Source organism: Nerophis ophidion, linkage group LG11 (assembly GCF_033978795.1).
Source record: "Nerophis ophidion isolate RoL-2023_Sa linkage group LG11, RoL_Noph_v1.0, whole genome shotgun sequence".
Lineage (NCBI taxonomy): Eukaryota > Metazoa > Chordata > Actinopteri > Syngnathiformes > Syngnathidae > Nerophis > Nerophis ophidion.
In genome coordinates, this window is record NC_084621.1 from 21,254,326 (window position 1) to 21,274,193 (window position 19,868).

Below are 19,868 nucleotides of genomic sequence, written 5' to 3' on the forward strand. Positions count from 1 at the left end.
GGGAACCTTTTTGGCTGAGAGAGCCATGAAAGCCAAATATTTTAAAATGTATTTCAGTGAGAGCCATATCATATTTTTTTAACATTGAATACAACTAAATGTGTGCAAATTTTTAAGTAAGACCAATATTTTTACAGTATATTAAGTCTCTAATTGTTTTTAATAACATTGTTATTTTTTGGACAGTTGCGGAAGACAATGGATGGATGGATCAAAATGCATGAGGATGTTTTATATTTTGAACGTTATTAACATCGTGATTACCAGGGAATTATTCATTACTTATCGTGTTAAGCAATCTCAGCCAAGATTTATATGAGAGCCAGATGCAGTCATCAAAAGAGCCACATCTGGCTCTAGAGCCATAGGTTCCCAACTCCTGATGTAATATGTACATACAGCTAGCCTAAATAGCCTGTTAGCATCAATTATCTTGCAGTCATGCAATGACCAAACATGCTTGATAAGCACTCCACACAATTCAATGACACCAACAAAGCTCACCTTTGAGCATTCACACACAGTTTAAAAGGTTTGGTGGACAAAATGAGACAAAGAATGAGTGGCATTAAATATGTGTTTCTCTGGTATCATTGAATAAAGTTATATATGTTAGGAAACTACGGTGATTTCAAGGACCGCAAAAATTATTAGCAAACAGTGCTCGCCAAATACTCTCATCAGAGAATCATGTTTGATATAAACACTGGGATTTCTAATAATTAGGGAGGTTTGTGTCATGTTTCCTCCTACAGAAACCCTAATAAAAGAAAAATATTTTTTTCCCCCATCTTTTTTATTTTCATACATTTTTGAAGTGAAGTGAATTATATTTATATAACGCTTTTCTCTAGTGACTCAAAGCGCTTTACATAGTGAAACCCAATATCTAAGTTACATTTAAACCAGTGTGGGTGGCACTGGGAGCAGGTGGGTAAAGTGTCTTGCCCAAGGACACAACAGCAGTGACTAGGATGGCGGAAGCGGGAATCGAACCTGCAACCCTCAAGTTGCCGGCACGGCCACTCTACCAACCGTGCTATACCGCCTCACTGAAAAAGCTCCAGGGAGCCACCCAGGTGGTGCTGAAGAGCCACATGCGGCTCTGGAGCCGCAGGTTGCAGACCACTGCCTTAGGGTGGGAGAGTCCCTGAGTTTAAATTCCAGAGAAGCTCTTAAATCTTTAAGTCCTGTTTTCAGTCATTACTTTTTACCTTGTACACACATAATCACATTTATTTTCCTGTTTTGACTTTTAACATGATTATAAACCATCCATCCATCATCCATCCATCATCTTCCGCTTATCCGAGGTCGGGTCGCGGGGGCAACAGCCTAAGCAGGGAAACCCAGACTTCCCTCTCCCCAGCCACTTCGTCTAGCTCTTCCCGGGGGATCCCGAGGCGTTCCCAGGCCAGCCGGGAGACATAGTCTTCCCAACGTGTCCTGGGTCTTCCCCGTGGCCTCATACCGGTTGGACGTGCCCTAAACACCACCCTAGGGAGGCGTTCGGGTTGCATCCTGACCAGATGCCCGAACCACCTCATCTGGCTCCTCTCGATGTGAAGGAGCAGCGGCTTTACTTTGAGTTCCTCCCGGATGGCAGAGCTTCTCACCCTATCTCTAAGGGAGAGCCCCGCCACACGGCGGAGGAAACTCATTTCGGCCGCTTGTACCCGTGATCTTATCCTTTCGGTCATGACCCAAAGCTCATGACCATAGGTGAGGTTGGGAACGTAGATCGACCGGTAAATTGAGAGCTTTACCTTCCGGCTCAGCTCTTTCTTCACCACAACGGACCGGTACAACGTCCGCATTACTGAAGACGCCGCACCGATCCGCCTGTCGATCTCACGATCCACTCTTCCCCCACTCGTGAACAAGACTCCTAGGTACTTGAACTCCTCCACTTGGGGCAGGGTCTCCTCCCCAACCCGGAGATGGCACTCCACCCTTTTCCGGGCGAGAACCATGGACTCGGACTTGGAGGTGCTGATTCTCATTCCGGTCGCTTCACACTCGGCTGCGAAACGATCCAGCGAGAGCTGAAGATCCCGGTCAGATGAAGCCATCAGGACCACATCATCTGCAAAAAGCAGAGACCTAATCCTGCGGTTACCAAACCGGAACCCCTCAACGCCTTGACTGCGCCTAGAAATTCTGTCCATAAAAGTTTTGAACAGAATCGGTGACAAAGGACAGCCTTGGCGGAGTCCAACCCTCACTGGAAATGTGTTCGACTTACTGCCGGCAATGCGGACCAAGCTCTGGCACTGATCGTACAGGGAACGGACCGCCACAATAAGACAGTCCGATACCCCATACTCTCTGAGCACTCCCCACAGGACTTCCCGAGGGACACGGTCGAATGCCTTCTCCAAGTCCACAAAGCACATGTAGACTGGTTGGGCAAACTCCCATGCACCCTCAAGAACCCTGCCGAGAGTATAGAGCTGGTCCACAGTTCCACGACCAGGACGAAAACAACACTGTTCCTCCTGAATCCGAGGTTCGACTATTCGACGTAGCCTCCTCTCCAGTACACCTGAATAAACCTTACCGGGAAGGCTGAGGAGTGTGATCCCACGATAGTTGGAACACACCCTCTGGTCCCCCTTCTTAAAGAGAGGAACCACCCGGTCTGCCAATCCAGAGGTACCGCCCCCGATGTCCACGCGATGCTGCAAAGTCTTGTCAACCAAGACAGCCCCACAGCATCCAGAGCCTTAAGGAACTCCGGGCGGATCTCGTCCACCCCTGGGGCCTTGCCACCGAGGAGCTTTTTAACTACCTCAGCGACCTCAGCCCCAGAAATAGGAGAGACCACCACAGATTCCCCAGGCACTGCTTCCTCATAGGAAGACGTGTTGGTGGGATTGAGGAGGTCTTCGAAGTATTCCTTCCACCTATCCACAACATCCGCAGTCGAGGTCAGCAGAACACCATCCGCACCATACACGGTGTTGATAGTGCACTGCTTCCCCTTCCTGAGGCGGCGGACGGTGGTCCAGAATCGCTTCGAAGCCGTCCGGAAGTCGTTTTCCATGGCTTCCCCGAACTCTTCCCATGTCCGAGTTTTTGCCTCCGCGACCGCTGAAGCTGCACACCGCTTGGCCTGTCGGTACCTGTCCACTGCCTCCGGAGTCCTATGAGCCAAAGGGACCCGATAGGACTCCTTCTTCAGCTTGACGGCATCCCTCACCGTTGGTGTCCACCAAGGGGTTTTAGGATTGCCGCCCCGACAGGCACCAACTACCTTGCGGCCACAGCTCCGATCTGCCGCCTCGACAATAGAGGTGCGGAACATGGTCCACTCGGACTCAATGTCCAGCACCTCCCTCGTGACATGTTCAAAGTTCTTCCGGAGGTGGGAATTGAAACTTTGTCTGACAGGAGACTCTGCCTGACGTTCCCAGCAGACCCTCACAATGCGTTTGGGCCTCCCAGGTCTGTCCGGCATCCTCCCCCACCATCGCAGCCAACTCACCACCAGGTGGTGATCGGTAGAAAGCTCCGCCCCTCTCTTCACCCGAGTGTCCATAACATGAGGCCGCAAATCCGATGACACAACTACAAAGTCGATCATGGAACTGCGGCCTAGGGTGTCCTGGTGCAAAGTGCACATATGGACACCCTTATGTTTGAACATGGTGTTTGTTATGGACAAACTGTGACGAGCACAAAAGTCCAATAACAATACACCACTCGGGTTCAGATCCGGGCGGCCATTCTTCCCAATCACGCCTCTCCAGGTGTCACTGTCGTTGCCAACGTGAGCGTTGAAGTCTCCCAGTAGGACAAGGGAATCACCCGGGGGAGCACTTTCCAGTACTCCCTCGAGCGTTCCCAAAAAGGGTGGGTACTCTGAACTGCTGTTTGGTGCATAAGCACAAACAACAGTCAGGACCCGTCCCCCCACCCGAAGGCGGAGGGAGGCTACCCTTTCGTCCACTGGGTTGAACTCCAACGTACAGGCTTTGAGCCGGGGGGAAACAAGAATTGCCACCCCAGCCCGTCGCCTCTCACTGCCGGCAACGCCAGAGTGGAAGAGGGTCCAATCCCTCTCGAGAGAAGTGGTTCCAGAGCCCTTGCTGTGCGTCGAAGTGAGTCCGACTATATCCAGCCGGAATTTCTCGACTTCGCGCATTAGCTCAGGCTCTTTCCTCCCCAGTGACGTGACGTTCTACGTCCCAAGAGCTAGCTTCTGTAGCCGAGGATCGGACCGCCAAGTGCCCTGCCTTCGGCTGTCGCCCAGCTCACAATGCACCCGACCTCTATGGCCCCTGCTATGGGTGGTGAGCCCATTGGAGGGGTGACCCACGTTGCCTCTTCGGGCTGTGCCCGGCCGGGCCCCATGGGAACAGGCCCGGCTACCAGGCGCTCGCCATCGTGCCCCACCTCCGGGCCTGGCTCCAGAGGGGGGCCCCGGTGACCCGCGTCCGGGCGAGGGAAATCTGGGTCCATGATGTTTCTTCTTCATAAAGGTCTTCGAGCTGCTCTTTGTCTGATCCCTCACCTAGAACCTGTTTGCCTTGGGAGACCCTACCAGGGGGCTTTATGCCCCCGGACAACATAGCTCCTAGGATCATTGGGACACGCAAACTCCTCTACCACGATAAGGTTGCAGCTCAGAGATTATAAACTTTTACCTTTTTTCAGACATCACAGGATGACATAGTTTTACATGTACATTTACAGGTTCCATGGTGTAATGGTTAGCCCTCTGGACTCTGAATCCAGTGATCCAAGTTCAAGTCTTGGTGGAACCTTCTTGAAACCTTAGAGTGATTAGTGTTCTGAATCACTGTCATTTAATTAATGCTTCTGTAAAAAATGCAATTAAACAACGTTTCTGTGAACAATAGTTTCTTGTCCATTTTCAGATTGTGTCCCTTATATGTTTATGAGTCATGTTTTTATTCTTAGCATTTTCCCTCGTACACACAGTTGTCTTTTTATGTGATTTTAAACTTGATTTAAAACTTTCTTGGTTACATATGCTCTCTTTATTGATTATTACTGTACAAACAGAAAAATATTATTAATTAAGTGAGTTTAGCAGAAGAAAGCAAACTCGCACATCGTTACAGTTTTTTTAATTGATTTATTTGAAGTGTCGCACCGTCTCGCCAAACGTGGGGGTCGAACACACGACCCTGAGATTAAGAGTCTCATGCTCTACCGAATGAGCTAGCCGGGCCTGCCTGGAGAACCGTGATAAGTGATGGTTACTGTCCATGTAGCATTTTGTGTTACAACGTTTCGTGTTGATGGCGTTTTGTGTTATGATGTTTCATGATTTGGGTGGCGCTATTTCATGTTGCGCCATTTGGTGTCGCAGCTGTTTCAGCTTTTCGTGTTGCGACGTTTCGTGCCACGACATTTCGTGTTTTCGGCATTTCATGTTGCGTTGTTTCATGTTGCAGCGTTTTGCGTTGAGCCATTTTAGTTTTCGGGTGAAGCATTTTGTGCTGTTGAAGTTTAAGTTTGACACGTTTCATGTCACGTTGTTATGTGCTGCGGCGTTTCTTAGTTACATATGCGCTCTTTATTGATTATTACTGTACGAAAAGAAACATTTTATTAATTAAGTGAGTTTAACTGAAGAATATCAACTCGTACATCGCTACAGTTTTTTTTTTATTGATTTATGACAAGTGGAGCGCCGTCTCATGTTGCATTTCCTTGGCAAAATTTCATCACCCAACGTAGGGCTTGAGCCCACAACCCTGCGATTAAGTGACTTATGCTCTACCGACTGAGCTAGCTGGACGCGCATAAACACCCTTGAGAGTGATTGTTAACATACAAAAATATTCATGTAGCATTTTGTGTTGGAACATTTCGTGTTGATGGCGTTTTGTGTTACAATGTTTCATGATTTGGGCCGCGCTATTTCATGTTGTCCGCATTTCATGTTGCAGCGTTTTGCACATCCTTACAGTTTTTTTTATTTTTTTTTTATTAGAAGTTTAGCACTGTCCCGTGTTGAATTTCCATGGCAAAAACTTCAACCGCGCAACGTGGGGCTCGAACCCACGGCCCTGAGATTAAGAGTCTCATGCTCTACCGACTGAGGTAGTCGGACTCGCATCATCTAATCCGGTAATTAATCGTCACTGTACAAAAATATTCATGTCGCATTTTGTGTTGCATTGTTTTGTGTTGATGGTGTTTTGTGTTACAGTCATGTTGCGTCATTTGGTGTTGCAGCTGTTGTAGCATTTTGTATTGCGACGTTTCGTGTTGTCAGCGTTTTGGGTTGAGCCATTTTAGTTAGTAGAAAAAAGCCAACTCGTACATCGTTACAGTTTTTTAATTGATTTATTTGAAGTTGCGTTGTTTCATGTTGCAGCATTTTGGGTTGAGCCACTTTAGTTTTCGGGTGGAGCATTTTGAGCTTTTGCCATTTAATATTCCATACATCACACACTCAAGAGGTCAATAAAAACATCCGAAATAAATACAGTTGTGTCTCAACTTACGAGCTTACGAGTACTTGATTGGATATAACAGATTTTGTTTGACATATGTTCATGAAAATGGTAGTAAATTAAAATGTTGGTTAAGAGTTTATCACAACATTGCAGATTGTGTCCTCTGATTTACATTTCATGAGATTAGTTGGGCAAACATGTACGCAGGGCTTGTTGGTCTAGTCGTATGTTTCTCGCTTCGGGTGTGGAAGGTCCCGAGTTCAATACCCTGACAAGCCCTCTTTAGTACTCCTTTTAGCAATCATAACTTTCTTTCTCAGACACACAGTTGTTACTGTATTTGTGACTTTAGACTTGATTTAAAAAAATGTTTTAAACATCACACACTCAAGGGACCACTAACAGGGGTACCTATATTTATGACCACAGTTTGTTCTAAGACTGGGCTGGTAACCCTTAGTCCATCTATGTATGAAAATGTCAGTGAATCTAAATATTTTTAAAAGTTCAATAAGGTAACCGAGTTTCAGATTGTGTTGCCTATTAAAATCACACATTTAATGAAATTAGTTGGACAATCTTGTTTCAGGTCTTGGTCTATATAAACATATATTTATATACATGTAGTGATGGACAGTAACAAGCTAGTTGTAGCTAAGCTATGTAGCTCAACTACATTTTCCACTATTTTGGCAGTTACTTAGCACATTTTTGTACGAGTCGCTTTCCTAAGACCCATATAGCGAGGTAGCTTACATCAAAGCTACATAGAGAGTAGATGAGAGAGAGAACGTACGAAGAAAATACAATGACCTTGATGATTGACAACATCCATGCGTATGGAGAAAGTCCATGATGATTGGCTAAGGTTAGGGCGAAACATTACAGACGAGCCAATCAGAGGCAAGATAAACTCGCAAGCAAAATCATTACAGACATGCTCTCATGTCACATGACAACAAGAGAGTCCGAGACAGAGGGACGCTTCAAGTGGACGACTCTCTCGCAGGTTAGATTTTTGATTGTGAACTAAATTTTGAACTTTTATCACCTTTTTCTGACATCACACACTCAAGGAATCAATGACAATCTTTCAAATCAGATCTAGTACTGAGTACTGTAGGATCACATTGTTGTACATGAATGTTTACAGGTTCCATGGTGTAATGATAGATAGATAGATAGTACTTTATTGATTCCTTCAGGAAAATTAAAATTCCAGCAGCAGTGTACAGAGTTGAGATCAATTTTAAAAAAAAGTAAAAAGTAAATAGTGAGGGTTTAAAAGGAAACAAAATAGAGAAATATTACAAAAAGAATAAAAACAATGGGAATAACAATATAACAGTAAAATAAGAATATAACAAGACAAAGTAGGCAGTAGTGACCATGTTATGAAAATGTATTGCACTGTTAATGTTTTGCATTAACGTGGACCCCGACTTAAACAAGTTGAAAAACTTATTCGGGTGTTACCATTTAGTGGTCAATTGTACGGAATATGTACTGTACTGTGCAATCTACTAATAAAAGTATCAATCAATCAATCAATGTATCCCCTGTCATCCTAGTACCCTCCGTCCCCCGTCCCAGAGAGGAGTTGTACAGTCTAATGGCGTGTGGTAAAAAGGAGTTCTTGAGTCTATTAGTCCTGCACTTGGGATGAAGCAGTCTAGCACTGAACAGGCTCCTCTGGCTACTGATAACGCTATGGAGAGGGTGACTGGCATCATCCAGGATGCTCACTAGTTTGTCCACAGTCCTCTTCTCTGCCACCGTCACCAGTGAGTCCAGTTTCATTCCGATTGTAGAACCGGCCCGCCTGATCAGTTTCTCAAGTCTGGAGCTATCCTTCTTAGATGTACTGCCCCCCCAGCACACTACCATGTAGAACAGAACACTGGCAACCACAGACTGGTAGTACATCCACAGGGGTTTTCTACAAATGTTGAAGGAATGCAGTCTCCTGAGGAAGTACAGCCTGCTCTGTCCTTTCTTGTACTGGTGGTCCGTGTTAACAGTCCAGTCCAGCTTATTGTCCACCCAAACCCCGAGGTACTTGAATGAGTCCACGGTCTGTACCTCAACTCCCTCGATCACAATAGGTTGTGACCGTGGACTCGACCTCCCAAAGTCAATGACCAGCTCCTTGGTCTTTGACGGATTGAGCTGCAAGACGTTCGTGTGGCACCAGACAACAAAGTCCCTCACCAGGTTCCGAAACTCCTCCTCTCTGCCGTCCCTGATGCACCCGACGATGGCTGTGTCATCCGCGTACTTCTGGATGTGACACAGCTCTGAGTTGTAGCAGAAGTCAGCGGTGTACAGGGTGAAGAGAAGAGGGGCCAGCACCGCTCCCTGCGGTGCTCCGGTGCTGCTGATCACAGTGTCAGACGTGATGTCCTTCAGTCTGACGTACTGTGGCCTGTCGGTGAGGTAGTTCGAAATCCAGGCAACCAGGCAAGGGTCCACTTGCATTTTGTAGAGCTTGTCCTGAAGGAGGCGGGGCTGGATGGTATTAAAGGCACTCGAGAAGTCCAGGAACAGGATCCTCACTGTGCCATTTCCCTTATCCAGGTGTGAGTGGGCTCGATGCAGCACGTAAAGGATAGCATCCTCCACACCAACGCCTTCCTGGTACGCAAACTGCAGGCTGTCCTGGGCATGTTGCACCTGTGGTCTGAGGAGGCTGAGAAATAGCCGCTCCAATGTCTTCATTAGATGAGAGGTGAGCGCCACTGGTCTATAGTCGTTCAGCTCACTGGGGCAGTTCTTTTTGGGAACTGGAACGATGCATGACGTCTTCCAGAGGGTGGGCACTCTTCCCAGCTGCAGGCTGAGGTTGAAGATCCTTTGAAGTGGTTCACCCAGTTTTGCAGCACAGGTCTTCAGGAGTCGGGGGCACAGCTTCTCGGGGCCTGCTGCTTTCCTTGGCTGTAGCTTCCTCAGTTGACCTCTGACCTGGTCCGCAGAGATGACTAATGTCTGCGTAGAGGTGATGGAGGGGGGTGCTGCCATGGCTGGGGGGGAGGTGCGTTGAGGGGAGCAGAAGAGGGGTTGGCTGTGATGGGAAGTGGGGGATGGAGAGGACACGGGCTGGTTAAACCGGTTAAAGAAGTTATTCATCTAATTGGCCCTCTCTATTGTCCCCACAACAGCTCTGGTCTTTGTCTTGTGGCCTGTGATGGTTTTCACACCTTCCCAGACCTCCCTCATGTTGTTCTGCTGCAGCTTCTGCTCCAGCTTCTTCCTGTAGCTGTCCTTAGCCTCCCTCACGCGTCGTTTCACCTCACGCTGTGCTGCTCTCATTGCCTCCCTGTCTCCACTCCTGAAGGCAGCTTTCTTCTTGTTGAGGACAGCTTTAACTTCTTGTGTTACCCAGAGTTTGTTATTAGGGTAGCACCGAACAGTCTTAGCAGGGCAGATCACGTCCACGCAGAAGCACTCTGGACTCTGAATCCAGTGATTCAAGTTGAAGTATTGGTGGAACCTTCTTGTAACAGTAGATTGGTTAGTATGACCTCCGTTTGTTTAATGTTTGCACTAAAACGAGAGGGATTCTAAAATACAATGTTTTAGTACAGTTTCAAAAATATTATTATCTATGCTCTTGATATATTCTCATAGACACTTAGAGTGTAAGTTGTCAGGAAAATGGAGGGAAACGTTTAAATCAAGTCTCAAGTAAACAAAAACAAGACTTGTGACTGTGTGTACGAGGGGAAAAGTCATGACTGAAAACAGGAGTTATAATTTTAACACAAGGACTTGTCCAAGACCAACAAACCCTGCAACAGGATTGCCGAACAAATCTCTAATAAAATGTGAGATTTTAAAAGGGGAGGCAGTCTTAAACTGGGTTAAAAAATTGCACTTTTAACCCAAATTTGGATTCACTGCTTTTTTCATGTATGAATTAATCAAAATGAATTAAAAAACTGTTGGTTACAATATTTCAGATCGTGTCCCCTATTAAAATCTCACATTTCATGAGATTTGTTGAACTTGGACGAGCACTTGTGTTTATTATTCTTGTTTTCAGTCATGATTTGTCCCCTCGTACACACAGTCTCAAGTCTTGTCTTTTTTTAACTTTGGACTTAATTAAAACGTTTCCCTCCATTTTTCTGACAACTTACACTCAAGGTGTCAATAAAAATATTTCAAAGTTCATCAATACTGTTTACTGAAGGATCAATTTCTTTTACTGACAATTTACACAGGTTCCATGGTGTAATGGTTGGCATTCTGGACTCTGAATCCAGTGATGGTTAGGGTTAGGGTTAACCCTAACCCTATGACTAACTAATGACTTCAATGTTCTTTAAACATTGAAGTCATTAGTGTTTAATATCACCTCCATTTGATCAATGCACCTATGAAAAATGCAAATAAACAACATTTCTGTGAAGAATAGTTTCTTGTCCATTTTCAGATTGTGTCCCTTATATGTTTATGAGTCATGTTTTTATTCCTACCTTTTTACCTCGTACACACAGTTGTCTTTTTATGTGATTTTAAACTTTAAAACATTCTTAGTTATACATGCGCTCTTTATTGATTATTACTGTACAAAAAGAAAAATATTATTAATAAAGTGAATTCAACAGAAGAATGCGAACTCGCACATCGTTACAGTTTTTTTAATTGACTTATTTGAAATTGCACCGTCTCGTGATATGAATTTCTTTGGCAAAATTCAAACGCCCAGCGTGAGACTCGAATTCACGACCCTGATATTAGAAGTCTCATGTTCTACCGACTGAGCTAGATCCAGAACCGTGATAAGTGATTGATACTGTACAAAAATGTACATGTAGCATTTTGTGTTGCAACGTTTCGTGTTGACTGCGTTTTGTGTTATGATGTTTCATGATTTGGGTCGCGGTATTTCATGTTGCGCCGTTTGGTGTCACAACTGTTGCAGCATTTCGTGTTGCGACGTTTCGTGCCACGACATTTCGTGTTGTCGGCATTTTATGTTGCATTATTTCATGTTGCAGCGTTTTGGGTTGAGCCATTTTAGTTTTCGGGTGCAGCATTTTGTGCTGTTGGTGTTTAAGTTTGATGCGTTTCATGTCATGTTGTCATGTGCTGCGGTGTTTCTTCGCCACATATGCGCTCTTTATTGATTATTACTGTACAAAAAGAAAAATATTAATAATTAAGTGAGTTGAGCAGAAGAATGCGAACTTGCACATCGCTACAGTTTTTTTTATTGATTTAAGAGAAGTGGGGCACGTCTCATGTTGAATTTCCTTGGCAAAGTTCAACCGCCCAACGTGGGGCTCGAACCCACGACCCTGAGATTAAGAGTCTCATGCTCTACCGACTGAGCTAGCCAGGCTAACATATTCTAATCTGATAATTAATAGTCACTGTACAAAAATATTCATGTAGCATTTTGTGCTACATCGTTTTGTGTTGATGGTGTTTTGTGTTACAGTCATGTTGCGTCATTTGGTGTTGCAGCTGTTGTAGCATTTTGTATTGCGACGTTTCGTGTTGTCAGCGGTTTGGGTTGAGCCATTTTAGTTAGTAGAAGAATGCAAACTCGCACATCATTACCGTTTTTTGTATTGATTCATTTGAAGTTACTTTGTTTCATGTTGCAGCGTTTTGGGTTGAGCCATTTTAGTTTTCGGGTGGAGCATTTTGAGCTTTTGCCATTTAATATTCCATACATCACACACTCAAGACATCAATGAAAACATCCGAAATAAATACAGTTGTGTCTCAACTTACGAGCTCTATTAGTTCTAGGACTGAGGTCGTAAACCCTCAGTTCATTTATGCATGAAAATGGTAGTCAATCAAAATATGTGTTAAAAGCACAGTTTCAAATAGTGTCACCAATAAAATATTGTATTTTTTTTCAAAGATTTATGCCACATTATTTTACAGGGCTTATTGGTCTAGTCGTATGATTCTCACTTCGGTCAAATATTTCCCTGGTACAAACATGTGTCATTACATTTGTGACTTCAGACTTGATTTTGAACAATTTTTCAGACATCACACATTTAAGGAATCCATTAAAATCTATCAAACTAAATATAGCTGTATTAATGAAAAATTTGCCATTCAAATCTAGCATTTAGGTTCCACCAAGACTTGAACTTGGATCACTGGATTCAAAGTCCAGAGTGCTAACCATTACACCATTGAACCTGTATATAAGCAAAATGATTCTGCAGTAAAGAGTACTTGATTGGATATAACAGATTTTGTTTGACATTTGTTCATGAAAATGGTAGTAAATGAAAATTTTGTTTACCACAACAATTTCACATTTCATGAGATTAGTTGGGCAACTAAGTATGCAGGGCTTGTTGGTCTAGTCGTATGATTCTCTCTTCGGGTGTGAGAGGTCCCAGGTTCAATTCTTGGACAAGCCGTCTATAGTACTCCTTTTTGCAATCATAACTTTCTTTCTCAGACACACAGTTGTTACTGTATTTTTGACTTTAGACTTGATTTTAACATTTTTTTTAAAACATCACACTCTCAAGGGATCAATAACAGTGGTACCTAAATGTATGACCACAGTTTGTTCCAAGACTGAGCTGATAACCCTTAGTTCATCTATGTATGAAAATGTCAGTAAAACAAAATATCTTAAAAACAACAATAAGACAACCGGGTTTCAGATTGTGTCCCCTATTAAAATCTCACATTTCATTGAATTTGTTGGAAAATCTTGGGTCAGAGCGTGGTATATATAAACATATATTTATATACATGCAGTGATGGGCAGTAACAAGCTAGATGTAGCTAAGCTATGTAGCTCAACTCCATTTTTCAGGAGCTTGCCAGTTACTTAGCACTTTTTTTTAAGAGTAGCTTTTCCTGTAGCTTTGTTACTTTTTGACCCATCACATATAGCGAGGTAGCTTACATCAAAGCTACATAGAGAGAAGATGAGAGAGAGAACGTATGGAGAAAATACAATGACCTAGATGATTGACAACATCCATACGTATGGAGAAAATCCATGATGAGTGGCAAAGTTTAGAACGAAGCATTACAGACGGGCCAATCAGAGGCAAGATAAACTCGTCAGCAAAATCATTACAGACATGTCACATGACAACAAGAGAGTCCGACACAGAGGGACGCTTCAAGTTGACGACTCTCCCGCAGGTTAGATTTTTGACTGTGAACTAAATTTTGAACTTTTATCACCTTTTTCTGACATCACACACTCAAGAAATCAATAACAATCTATCAAATTAAATTTAGTACTGTGTACTGTAGGATCACATTGTTGTACCATGAATTGATTAATGTGGACCCCGACTTAAACAAGTTGAAAAACTTATTCGGGTGTTACCATTTAGTGGTCAATTGTACGGAATATGTACTGTACTGTGCAAACTACTAATAAAAGTATCAATCAATCATGAACATTTACAGGTACCATGGTGTAATGGTTAGCACTCTGGACTCTGAAACCAGACCATTTGGTCTAGTCGTACTTTTTTCACCGTGAGTGCAGGATGTCCCGGTTTCAATTCCTCAACAAGCCTTCATGTTTATAAATCCTATTTTCAATCATAACTTTCTTCCTTGTTCACACGGTTATCTTTACATTTGTGTTATACATTGGAGCCTAAATGCATGACCACAGTTTGTTCTAGGACTGAGCTGGTAACCCTTAGTTCATCTATATATGGAAATGTCAGTGAATCTAAATATGTTAAAAGTGCAATAAGGTAACCGATATTTATAATTAGTCATTTTTTAAAGTCTCAGGATTCCAAGAGTTTTGTAGGGAAATGTTGATGCAGGGTTTGTAAGCAATGTCTTTTGAGTTTCCCTTCTGGTGTGAGAGGCCTCGACAAGCTCTTAAATCTTTAGTTCCGTTTTTAATAAGTACTTTTTCCCTCGTACACTTTTGTTATATAGTGGTAGTACCGAATAATTTGCCACTTTAATACGTCAAGTTGGTTCCACCAAGACTTGAACTCGGATTACTGGATTCAAAGTCCAGAGTGCTAACCATTACACCATGGAACCTGTATATACAGGTGAAATAAAGTGATCCAATAGTACACAGTATTGATGAAATTTACTAAATTTTCATTGACACCTTGAGTGTAAGTTGTCGGGAAAATGGAGGGAAATGTTTAAATAAAATCTAAAGTAAAAAGAGACAAGACTTGTGACTGTGTGTACGAGGGGAAAAGTCATGACTGAAAACAAGAATTATCATTTTAACACAAGGACTTGTCCAAGACCAACAAACCCTGCAACATGACTATCCAACATATCTCATAAAATGTGAGATTTTAAACTAAAAAATGAATTCACTACCATCTTTAAGCACAAACGGAGTAAGGGTTTACAAGATCAGTCCTAGAACAATTAGAAACAACTGTTTGATTTTGTAGATTTTCATTGAATCTGGTGATCCAAGCTCAAGTCTTGGTGGAACCTCCTTGTAACATTAGAGTGGTTAGCGACCAGTCTGACTTACCATTGAATGTTTTTTGCATTAAAAAAAGGAGTGAATCATAATTTGGATTTATAAATACAATGTAGTAGTTCATTTTCAAATTGTGCTCCTCATATGTTTATAAGTCATATTTTCAATGATAACTTTGTTACTCGTACACACAGTTGTTACATTTGTGACTGACTTGATTTCCAACAGTTTTTCAAACAACAACCACTCAAGTGATCAGTAACAGTGGTACCTAAATGTATGACCACAGTTTGTTCTAGGACTGAGCTGGTAACCCTTAGTTCATCTATGTATTAAAATGTCAGTGAAACTAAATATGTTTTAAAAGTGCAAAAAGGTAACCCAGTTTCAGATTGTGTCTCTATTAAAATCTCACATTTTATGAGATTTGTTGGGAAATCTTGATCCAGGACTTGTTGGTGTTGTCTTTTCAGGTTCCCTTAGGGCAGGGGTCGGGAACCTTTTGGGCTGAGAGAGCCATGAAAGCCAGATTGTGTCCCCCTAATTTTATTTTTCATGAGTGTAGTTGGGGAGCCATCTATGCAGTGCTTGTTGGTCTAGTCGTATAATTCTCGCTTCGGGTGCGAGATGTCCAGGGTTCAATTCCCGGACAAGCCCTCTTTAGTACTCCTTTTTGCAATCATAACTTTCTTCCTCATACACACAGTTGTCATTGTATTTGTGACTTAAGACTTGATTTTAACACATCACACACTCAAGGGATCAATAGCAGTGGTTCCTAAATGTATGACCACAGTTTGTTCTAGGACTGTGCTGGTAACCCTTAGTTCATCTATATATGAAAATGTCAGTAAAACTAATTATGTTTAAAAGTGCAATAATATAACAGAGTTTTGGATTGTTTCCCCTATTAAAATCTCACATTTCATGAAATTTGTTGGACAATCTTGTTTCAGGACTTGGTATGTGTAAACATATGTTTATATACATGTAGTGATGGGCAGTAACAAGCTAGATGTCGCTAAGCTACGTAGTTCAACTATATTTTCCAGTAGATTTGCAGTTACTTAACACCCTTTTTTTATAAGTAGCTTTTCTTGAACCTTAGCTACTTTTAAACTCATGTAGCGAGGTAGCTTACATCAAAGCTACATAGAGAGAAAATGAGAGAAAAAATGTACGGAGAAAATACAATCACCTAGATGATTGAGAACGTCCATGTGATGGAGAAATCCATGATGATTGGCTAAGGTTAGGGCAAAACTTTACAGACGGGCCAAGATAAACTTGTGAGCAAAATCATAACAGACATGCACTCATGTCACATGACGACGAGAGAGTCCGAGACAGAGGGACGCTTCAAGCTGACGACTCTCCCTCAGGTGAGATATTTGACTGTGAACTTAATTTGTTAGGTAAACACGTATGCAGGGTTTGCATACGTGTTTTTCCATTTCGACCCGTTTCACAAAATGAGGAAAACAATGGGAGCCGCAATTATTCTCGCCAGTATTTGCTGGTGGTCACCCAAGTGATAAGAATAAGGGAATGTTATGAAGCCATTGCCTTAAACACCTTCTACAACATCTACAAACTGCTTGCCAGTCCAGCAACATGTTGTGAGAGGATTCCGTAGTTGCACGCACACGAATGGAAGGCATACTGGGTGACACAGAGTACACTGACGGTTGTGATATAAACAACTTTAACACTCCTACTAATATGCGCCACATTAAGAACCCACACAAAAGAAGAATGACAAACACATTTCGGGAGAAAATCCTCACAGTAACACAAAATAAACGCAACACAACAAATACCCAGAATCCTTTGCATCCCTAACAATTCCTGACTATGTTATACACCCCGCGAGCACCAAACCCCGCCCACCTCAACTACGCAGGGAGTGACTCGTAAACATATAAAAGTACAATTTGAAACTGCACTTTAAGATTGTACTTTGAATCCAAAATCAGATTACTTCACATCAAAAACCTTTCAAAGAGAGGTCACAAGAAAGTATTTTTCACTTAAATTTAGATTATTTTCATTAATCATGCATGTACTGATCAAAGAGAGGTCATATTAAACACTAATATTACAAGATGGTTCCACCAAGACTTGAACTTGGATCACTGGATTCAAATTCCAGAGTGCTAACCATTACACCATGGAACCTGTACATAAACCTGAATTATCCTGCAGTAAAGAGTACTTGATTGGATATGACAGGTTTAGTTTGACAGTTTTTCATGAAAATTGTAGTAAATTAAAATGTTGGTTAAAAATGTACCATAAAATTTCATATTTTGCCCCCAAATTTCAGATTTCTTGAGATTAATAGGGGAAGCTGCTTGCAGGGCTTGTTAGTCTAGTTGTATGATTCTCGCTTCGGGTGTGAGAGGTCCTGGGTTCAATTCCCGTACAACCCCTTGTGTTTTTAAGTCTAATTTTTAATCATGACTTTCTTCCTCATACACACAGTTGTTGTTACATTTATGACTTTAGACTTGATTTTAACAATGTTTTCAAACAACAACCACTCAAGGGATCAAACACAGTGGTACCTAAATGTATGACCACAGTTTGTTCTAGGACTGAGCTGATAACCCTTAGTTCATCTATGTATTAAAATGTCAGTGAAACTAAATATGTGTTAAAAGTGCAAAAAGGTAACCCAGTTTCAGATTGTGTCTCTATTAAAATCTCACATTTTATGAGATTTGTTGGGAAATCTTGATCCAGGACTTGTTGGTGTTGTCTTTTCAGGTTCCCTAAGGGCAGGGGTCGGGAACCTTTTTGGCTGAGAGAGCCATGAAAGCCAAATATTTTAAAATGTATTTCTGTGAGAGCCATATCATATTTTTTAACTCTAAATACAACTAAATGTGTGCATTTTTTTAAGTAAGACCAACAATTTTACAGTATATTAAGTGTCTAATTGTTTTTAATAACATTGTTATTTTTTGGACAGTTGCGGTAGACAACGGATGGATGGATTAAAATGCATGAGGATGTTTTATATTTTGAACGTTATTAACATCGTGATTACCAGCGGAATTATTCATTACTTATCGTGTTAAGCAATCTCAGCCAAGATTTACATGAGAGCCAGATGCAGTCATCAAAAGAGCCACATCTGGCTCTAGAGCCATAGGTTCCCAACCCCTGATATAATATGTACATACAGCTAGCCTAAATAGCATGTTAGCATCAATTATCTTGCAGTCATGCAATGACCAAACATGCTTGATAAGCACTCCACACAATTCAATGACACCAACAAAGCTCACCTTTGAGCATTCACACACAGTTTAAAAGGTTTGGTGGACAAAATGAGACAAAGAATGAGTGGCATTAAATATGTGTTTCTCTGGTATCATTGAATAAAGTTATATATGTTAGGAAACTACGGTGATTTCAAGGACCGCAAAAATTATTAGCAAACAGTGCTCGCCAAATACTCTCATCAGAGAATCATGTTTGAAATAAACACTGGGATTTCTAATAATTAGGGAGGTTTGTGTCATGTTTCCTCCTACAGAAACCCTAATAAAAGAAAAATATTTTTTTCGCCCATCTTTTTTATTTTCATACATTTTTGAAGTGAAGTGAAGTGAATTATATTTATATAGCGCTTTTCTCTAGTGACTCAAAGCGCTTTACATAGTGAAACCCAATATCTAAGTTACATTTAAACCAGTGTGGGTGACACTGGGAGCAGGTGGGTAAAGTGTCTTGCCCAAGGACACAACGGCAGTGACTAGGATGGCGGAAGCGGGAATCGAACCTGCAACCCTCAAGTTGCTGGCACGGCCACTCTACCAACCGTGCTATACCGCCCCACTGAAAAAGCTCCAGGGAGCCACCCAGGTGGTGCTAAAGAGCCACATGCGGCTCTTAAGCCGCAGATTGCAGACCCCTGCCTTAGGGTGGGAGAGTCCCTGAGTTTAAATTCCAGAGAAGCTCTTAAATCTTTAAGTCCTGTTTTCAGTCATTACTTTTTACCTCGTGCACACATAATCACATTTATTTTCCTGTTTTGACTTTCAACATGATTATAAACTTTTACCTTTTTTCAGACATCACAGGATGACATAGTTTTACATGGACATTTACAGGTTCCGTGGTGTAATGGTTAGCACTCTGGACTCTGAATCCAGTGATCCAAGTTCAAGTCTTGGTGGAACCTTCTTGAAACCTTAGAGTGATTAGTGTTCTGAATCACTGTCATTTAATTAATGCTTCTGTAAAAAATGAAATTAAACAACTTTTCTGTGAACAATAGTTTCTTGTCCATTTTCAGATTGTGTCCCTTATATGTTTATGAGTCATGTTTTTATTCTTAGCATTTTCCCTCGTACACACAGTTGTCTTTTTATGTGATTTTAAACTTGATTTAAAACTTTCTTGGTTACTTATGCGCTCTTTATTGATTATTACTGTAAAAACAGAAAAATATTATTAATTAAGTGAGTTTAGCAGAAGAAAGCAAACTCGCACATCGTTACAGTTTTTTTAATTGATTTATTTGAAGTGTCGCACCGTCTCGTGAATTGAATTTCTTTGGCAAAATTCAAACGCCCAACGTGGGGCTCGAACCCACGACCCTGATATTAAGATTCTCATGCTCAACCGACTGAGCTAGCCGGGCCTGCCCAGAGAACCGTGATAAGTGATGGTTACTGTACATGTAGCATTTTGTGTTACAACGTTTCGTGTTGATGGCGTTTTGTGTTATGATGTTTCATGATTTGGGTGGCGCTATTTCATGTTGCGCCGTTTGGTGTCACAGCTCTTTGCAGCTTTTCGTGTTGCGACGTTTCGTGCCACGACATTTCGTGTTGTCGGCATTTCATGTTGCGTTGTTTCATGTTGTAGCGTTTTGCGCTGAGCCATTTTAGTTTTCGGGTGCAGCATTTTGTGCTGTTGGCGTTTAAGTTTGACGCGTTTCATGTCACGTTGTTACGTGTTGCGGCGTTTCTTGGTTACATATGCGCTCT

The 19,868-nt window shown here is 42.2% G+C and overlaps 6 non-coding genes across 6 annotated transcripts; 2 read left to right on the plus strand and 4 right to left on the minus strand.

The window, feature by feature from the left end:
- The first annotated feature begins 4,697 nt into the window (after positions 1-4,697).
- Positions 4,698-4,769, plus strand: trnaq-cug (transfer RNA glutamine (anticodon CUG)). The gene has a single exon. It is a non-coding gene; the product is annotated as a tRNA-Gln (tRNA).
- A 6,942-nt stretch (positions 4,770-11,711) lies between these two features.
- On the minus strand, positions 11,712-11,784 carry trnak-cuu (transfer RNA lysine (anticodon CUU)). Its single transcript has one exon. It is a non-coding gene; the product is annotated as a tRNA-Lys (tRNA).
- A 752-nt stretch (positions 11,785-12,536) lies between these two features.
- Positions 12,537-12,608, minus strand: trnaq-uug (transfer RNA glutamine (anticodon UUG)). The gene has a single exon. It is a non-coding gene; the product is annotated as a tRNA-Gln (tRNA).
- Positions 12,609-14,384: 1,776 nt separating this feature from the next.
- trnaq-uug (transfer RNA glutamine (anticodon UUG)) lies at positions 14,385-14,456 on the minus strand. Its single transcript has one exon. It is a non-coding gene; the product is annotated as a tRNA-Gln (tRNA).
- Positions 14,457-16,971: 2,515 nt separating this feature from the next.
- Positions 16,972-17,043, minus strand: trnaq-uug (transfer RNA glutamine (anticodon UUG)). The gene has a single exon. It is a non-coding gene; the product is annotated as a tRNA-Gln (tRNA).
- Positions 17,044-18,985: 1,942 nt separating this feature from the next.
- trnaq-cug (transfer RNA glutamine (anticodon CUG)) lies at positions 18,986-19,057 on the plus strand. Its single transcript has one exon. It is a non-coding gene; the product is annotated as a tRNA-Gln (tRNA).
- Positions 19,058-19,868: the final 811 nt, after the last annotated feature.